This window comes from Trachemys scripta, chromosome 2, assembly GCF_013100865.1.
Source record: "Trachemys scripta elegans isolate TJP31775 chromosome 2, CAS_Tse_1.0, whole genome shotgun sequence".
In the NCBI taxonomy this organism is placed as follows: domain Eukaryota; kingdom Metazoa; phylum Chordata; order Testudines; family Emydidae; genus Trachemys; species Trachemys scripta.
The window spans coordinates 203,250,475-203,257,486 of NC_048299.1; the positions used below are offsets into that span (position 1 = coordinate 203,250,475).

General features: G+C 44.2%; 1 long non-coding RNA gene across 3 annotated transcripts in view; it reads right to left on the reverse strand.

The window, feature by feature from the left end:
- Nucleotides 1-7,012, reverse strand: part of LOC117873405 — a 75,050-nt gene that overhangs the window by 67,757 nt on the left and 281 nt on the right. The window contains exon 1 of one of the 3 annotated variants that reach the window (XR_004644717.1): nucleotides 5,826-7,008. The exons of the other annotated variants lie outside the window; for them this stretch is intronic. This is a non-coding gene — a long non-coding RNA (uncharacterized LOC117873405). Of the gene's footprint in view, nucleotides 1-5,825; nucleotides 7,009-7,012 lie in introns of those variants that run through there. 3 annotated transcript variants of the gene reach the window in all.

A 7,012-nucleotide genomic window follows, 5' to 3' on the forward strand; every position in this document is an offset into this window, starting at 1 on the left:
GCATTTTGCATTAGCACTAGCCTTAGCTAATTTGCATTAGACCCCTTTTTTAACTGAAATTGCCATTGGAAAAAGGCTTAGCAGCAAGCAAAAGATTCCCATTTTATCTTCATCCCAATAAGGGGAGAAAACTTGTGTTCAGAAGGTTTTGGAATGAGGGATCAGGAAGCCATGGCTGAGCATGTTGCATTGAGGGAGAGGTGTACTGCTGGGACTTGATTTGAACCTTGCTAATCCCGGCTGGCTCCAAGGGGCTGAAAGATTATATTTAGGTGTATATCACTCTGTAGAGCAGTGGGGTGCCTGTGGCCATGAGGCTGAGGCTCCTACCAGAGTCTTTGGGAAGATTTACCACACTTCCCTGTAAATTAGATTTGTATGTTAGGGCTCATCATTTCCTGTGCATTATGGCCCTGATTCAGGAAAGTACTTTTAGCACATGTTAAACAGGTGTCTTGTCATTTCAGTGGATCTATTCATCTGCACATGCTTCAGTGCTTTGCTGAAACCGGGCCTATGCGCATCCCTAAAGTGTTGCTCTGTAATGAGCAAAGATGTTTTTGTTGCTGTGTGATGTGTGTAGTATGGGCTCCCCAAGTGGAGAAGTGGTGTGCAGGGGCCACATGGTTGGGAACGTGTGCCTTAGATAGAAGAAATTCAGGATTACATCTCAAAGGAGCTAACCATATAAAAATAAAGGCTTACAAAATAAGCCTACTGGAATATAAGAGAAATCTATGGTCAAAGGGAGGACAATGCTGAGGGAGACTCCAGGGAAAGCAGATCTGCAAGTAAGTGCTCTGTCGTGAGCAGCCAAGAGAGAGAGCCAGTGAAGAGATCAGGCTGGGAGTGTATAGGAAGAGGCTGTGGGACAGGAAGACAGGGAAATTTAGGGTTTCTTAGGCTGGGAGCCCATAGTACAGGGTGGGTGTGTTCCTCCTCTCCTGCCACCCCATGAGGAAGTATGGAAGGGGTGGATTAAAGTAGGGGGAAAGGCTGAAGACAAGGTGAAAAGGGCGGATCTTCAGAGGGAGGGCTGTATCTAGTGGAAGAGTCTGGGTGGAAGATTTGGTTTTAGGTTTACACTGGACTTTGTGTTGAACTCCGGAAGTGGTGGACTTTGGGACTTAGCTGGAGGACGAAGTCACTGCAGAGACCTGACAGGGTTGGGAGCTGGTGAATAACTGACATTAAAGGAAAGCTTAGGCAGGGGCAGGGTCTCATGCCAGATTTGGGGGAGACCCTGTTACAGTCTTATTGAGATCAATATGACAGCCTGTGGAGTAAAATACAAGGATGCCAGAATCAGGTCTCACATTTCATAAGGCACCTATGACTGTGGTTTCTAAGTGCTGGAGGAATGAAAGCTGCAGGCAAACTGAACATAACCCCTTTATTTGCATTGACTTCCATGGAGGAAGAACTAGTCCCTTACATGTTCCAAAATGTGGAGATCTTATGCTTTTGTTGCAATTTTATCCTCCACAAAGGCAAAGCCGTACCAACATTTCATACAACTGATTTGAGAAAACAAGTCTGGATTATAGTTTCTATCTTGACTGTGTAAAAAATAAACTCTGTGTCATAAAATAAAAAAAACCCACTGCTTTGGAAACTGACATAGGCAATCATTTTGACAGGAGATATTGAAATAGGGCAACGCTTACGTAGTAATGCTAACATCATAATAACTTTTAAAAAGTTGTGCCCAGAAGAGGAAAAACTGGGGAGGAAAACTACCAAACTAAGACAATGATTTTTAAAGCTGTGTGACTGTGCTGCAATCATTGTTGGATCAATCAAGGGCTGGCCTTGCATTCCTCGGGCTTGATTCAGCACTTCTAACACACTCCTGATTTAGCAAAAGTCCCTTGATTTCAGTGTGATTGGTGGCTGTGTGAAAGCTGCTAGAAATAACCTCTAGATGCAACTTTCACCATTTTAACGGACTGTTTTATTTGAAGTCCCAGCTCCTGGAGCCAGGTGATAATATGCGAATCTCAACTAAAAAAAAAAAAAAAAAGTTTCTTGCCCTCGTGATTATGAAGAAAAGCTTGAGAAGTGACCGGCAGGCAGCGGAGAGGCTCAGAAACCAGAAGGCAAAGAAAAAGAACCCACCATTTATTACTGAAAAAAATCTTATTTAAAAAAAAAAAAGCTCCAGAATTCTCTTTCCCATAGAAACACCTCCAGCCTTTAAAAGACAAGTGAGCCCGGAGTTTCCATGAAGAGAAAAAACTCTCTGGCCTAACACAGCCGGTTTGGTTTCTGCAAGCCGATGGATTGTTTGTGTAGCTCAGGCTGAAAAGGCTCCGTGGAAATCACCCAAAAGCACAGCCCCGGCGAGTCAGGCCCCCGGCTGTTGTGGGGAACCACCGCCTGCCCAGGGTGACTCGCCGACGAGCACAATGGGAACCCGTTGAACAGCTCGCTTAAGGTCAGCGTTTGATCTGGATTTCATGGCTGGAGCCAAAACGTCCAACAACAACCCCAGGCACCGAAAGAACGGAGCCCAGCTTGCAACCAAACCCTCTCTCCTTTCAACCCTCCCCCTGAAGCGTGGCTAGTCATCCTAGGGGCTCTCCCCCCCCCCCGGCCCGGGGGAGGGACAGGATACCATGTTCTCCTTGCTCAAGGTGGTGGTGACACACCCGCGGGTTCCTCACCCTCTGCAGTAAATATCCAAAAGCCCTCGTGTCCGATCCTGAGCTCTGCCGCCCCGCCTCCGCACCTCTGCAACCACCCGCTGCACATTTTGAAAACATGTTGGAAAATAAAAGCGGGGGGAGGTCAACCCCTGGGATATAGACTGAGAAACGTTTGTCTTTCCAGGTACTCATGAGGGGAGGTAGAAATCATAAGAACAGAAGGCGACCAGGGTCAAATCCTACTTAGCACCTGCTCCTCTGAAGTCCAGCCGAGCAAAACTTGGTTCCTAATAGCTTATTCCCTCTAACTGACTGTAACCGAGTTAAATGTTGCACTTTAGGAAGAACAACAGCGATAGTTGTTGTTTTTAAAAGGATTTTTACCTTCTTGCGGTATGTTGTGTGTGTGTGTGTCTGCTTAGCTTAGAGTTTAAACTATATTAGGTTTTAACTTTACGTATTAAATAGAAGGATTTTTAAAGGGAAGGAGAACTCGAAGGAGCCTACCAAATAGGCTGAAAATCCACTGCGTTTTCGTGATGCCCCCAATCTGCTCTGGTGTAATGTCACAGTTGTTTGAGAGTGGAAATACTTCCTATCATTGGCTGGCCTTGATAACATTATATTTTAAAGGAGCTTGGATAAGAGACATGGGGGGGAATTGCACAGCAGGTAGCCTTTAATAACTCCTCTGCTTATCAGCCTGGCCTAAATTTACCAGCAAGTTTTAAAGTACATTAAGTTACATAAACATGGCACGGGAAAGAATGCATTTCATCCTTTGATAGCGACCAAAGTGACCTTTACTGTATCTCACCTAGAGCCCGATTTAATTAATGCACATTCCGACACTCAACAACATTGGGAGAACCTGTGCTTGCTCGCTTTAAACATGGGCTTTGTGTTAATGGGCAGTACAGTAAATTGGCTATGTCTGCTTATTTCATAAAACAAATGGTAACGGAATCCCTCTGCTTAGCCATAAATGTTACATGGGAGGACGTTCAGAACACATTTCCGGTGATTGGGGATATTTAGTATCAAGGAAAATTTCCAAAGGGTTACAGATGATCTTTGCTAACAGAAGAGCCAACATTTATAACACTAAATCCAGTGTTTGCGAGAAACAAGTCGAAAATTGGCAAAAAAGGTTCACAATTGGATATGAAAACAAGCTTGTGAAGCTCTGCAAAGGATAGCTGCATAAGTTAAAGGGAGCTGTAGTCAAGGAAGAGGGCATACATTTCTCACACACTAATATGTTTGTTATATTCTTCAGAGCTGTATTTTTAGTACTCTCGCTCTTTTTTAATTTTATTTTTAAAGCCACTTGTGTAACCCACAGCTTTGTCAAATGAGACTACAGGGGGTTTGAACTTGTGTATTATTGTTCACTAATCCTCTTTTCCGGGGCTTTCACAACCCGCAAACTGAAGCGAATTATAACCTAAGAAAACAATCTCTCCCCCTCTCCCTAAATTAACTGTAGTTACTGAGTAAATTAAAATTGAGATGGATGTAATCCAGCCAAAATAAACCACGCGCTTCCACAGCGAGCGCCGCAGAAGAGAGAAGCCAGCCTCCGCTTGCAGTGTTGTGTTAAAGAAACCCACACAACGAGGGACTCTTTCCTTCATCCAGGCTTCATCGGCCACAGAGCCTTTCTTGAGCATTATGATTTGATTGATCGAAATAAGCCGGAACAATCTAATGGCCGGTATATTGGAATGGCTAAACAGTGATGGCTACTCTATATGTCTATTTCAGCAACTATTTCCCTTCTCAACCATCCCAAGATTATTAGCAGGGGCTGCTCCCCGCCCAGGCTCATTTCAGTCCAGTTATTCATTCCGTCAGATGGAGGTAAAACATGCAGAAGAGGACCAGAGCTGAACACAGCTAGGAACGGTTTAAAGCCCAGGAGAAAAACTTGCTATTTTCGCTGCTGGGTGAAAGTCCTTCAGAAGTGGGGTGCGGGGGAGGGGAGTGGCAATTAGAAATGAGCAATTTAAACCAACCTGCGGTTAGTGGTTTTGGAACAAAACTGAAACGAAAAGGGGAGGGGGGTGAGATAATTTCCACGTTGCCTCTGACACAGTGCACAGGAGTTTCTTATCGGAGTCTAATGGAGAAAATAAAATGAAATTTGTAGCCTGGCTGTAAAGTAAACAGACAGCTAATCAGTGATGAAAAAGTTTTGAAGTCTGGAGGGTAAATTGCAGGTCACTTTTGAGCCATTAGAGCCAGATCTCTGCCAGGCTAAAGTGTCTCTGCCCATACCTCCCCTCTTCTCTCCAGCCGGAGTAGGAGAGAGATCATGGAGAAACACGCAATATTACAACTTCTTAGTGACTCTTGACGTGCTGAGGAAGGCATTTTCTTGCCTTCGAATATTTCTTGCCTCACGAGTGGCGTGAGGATATAAAGTAGCACTATTTAGCGGGCACAACACCCATTTAAGCAAGAAACTTGTTATAAAATTGGTGAGGGATAGATCCGTGACGCATTCATCGAAATTTCACCTCAGTGAAAATCCAGTATCGTCACATTATATCAACCTAGATGCCGCTCCATAAACCGATGTAATACTTTCTGGTTTACTTTATCAAGGATCTGCTGGAGAATGTGAACGAAAAGTAATGTTTAAAGCCGATTGCTTTCACCCACTTTAGCAGAAACATTTACTGCTAATAACCACCATGGAACGAAATTACCTTTGTTACATATCATTAAATCTTATGGTAGTCTGCTTGGGTCTCTCACTTTAGCAAATCTAAACATTACTGAGACGTATTGGGGGTTACTGAAGTAAAGTCAATTGGAAGACCTGCAGTTGCATTCAAGAAAATGGACCGGTTTCCAGACCTCTCTGCCTACTAAATTGTTTAACTTGCATCTCAAATTAGGGGGGAAGCCCCTAATCATTTAAATCTGACACTTGGACATGATGAGCAGTATTAGTCAGGCAAACATGAGCTGAAAGGAATCTCCCGCAATTCAGCAGAGAAATTGTTTCTCCAAAAACAGGCTCTTTTTCTCCACAAGAAATCCTCCTTCCATATACACAACAAAATAAAGCAACGCAGTGAAACTCAAAGCACTGAACGCGCGCTCTCAGCAAACTATTACACCCAATATTTTATCTCCAATCATGCAAACTGTTCGCTTCCCACTCACCTTGCCCGGAAAAAAACCCTCTGCCCAAGATAAACACTCTCTGTCAGCAGGTTTTTTAATTGTGTCTGTCGGAACGAATAGTTTCTGATGGCTACAGGGAGGGAGACATGCTTCATCTAGCCCCTTGCTACAGATGACTCTCTTTCTGTACAAACTGATGATGACAGATATCCAGCTGATAACCTCTGGGGAACTAAGTTATTTTAATTTCCAGTCACTTTCCTGCTAAGTACCGTATCAGTTTGTACACAGCTGAGATAAGAGAAAGAATAAGAAAGAAAGAGACTAAAAACGTAGCCATAATGGCTGGAGTGGACGGAGCGGGTTCTCATAGCCTGCCTTTGACTTTACCTGAGTCCTACAACAAATCGAGGATCGCTTTGATTTTACCAGAAAAACCCTGGGGACCTTTTGATGGCGATTCACCTGATTTCTGAATGTGAATCTGAGGCAAACAACGTGTGGCTCATATAAAAAGATACACGGGCCGATTCGGTATGACCTAGGTGAAGTTCAGCCTATAGAAAGAAATAACATCATGGCCCTTGACTCTTTAAAAAAAAGTAATTTTCCGCAACCTGCGGGAAAAAAATGACGGGAAGGGAAACTCACCGGTGAAATGGGCTTTTAGTGAAAACAAAGCCTGACCTCCCCACTTGGTAAGGCAACTCCCATCTTTTCTGTATATTTATACCTCCCTACTGTATGTTCCACTCCATGCATCAGATGAAGTGGGTTTTAGCCCACAAAAGCTTATGCCCAAATAAATTTGTTAGTCTCTAAGGTGCCACAAGGACTCCTCTTGTTTTTGCTGATACAGACTAACAGGGCTACCTCTCCGAAACCGTCTCTATTTCTGTTCAGAGAGAAGAGAGCGATGGATGGATACTTCGCTAGTCAGAATAATCTTGGGGGGAAATATAATTGGGCAAAGGGGTTCGATGGTGCCCCAGTTGCATTCTAGCAGCATGCAACTTTTGGATTAGTCACTGATCCCCTTTTGTAAGCATTTGCCTAACACTGATATCTCTGAAAAGTGGTTTCTGATCTCTATCTCCCCCCGCATTCAGAGCGCATCACATTGTGCCTGGTCTGCCTCTCACGACAGCGCTGGGAGCAGCGGTGCGTCTGTCCTGTGACTAGCGCCGGGACTGGCACCCCTCCGGAGCGCAGTGTTTGTTTAGGGC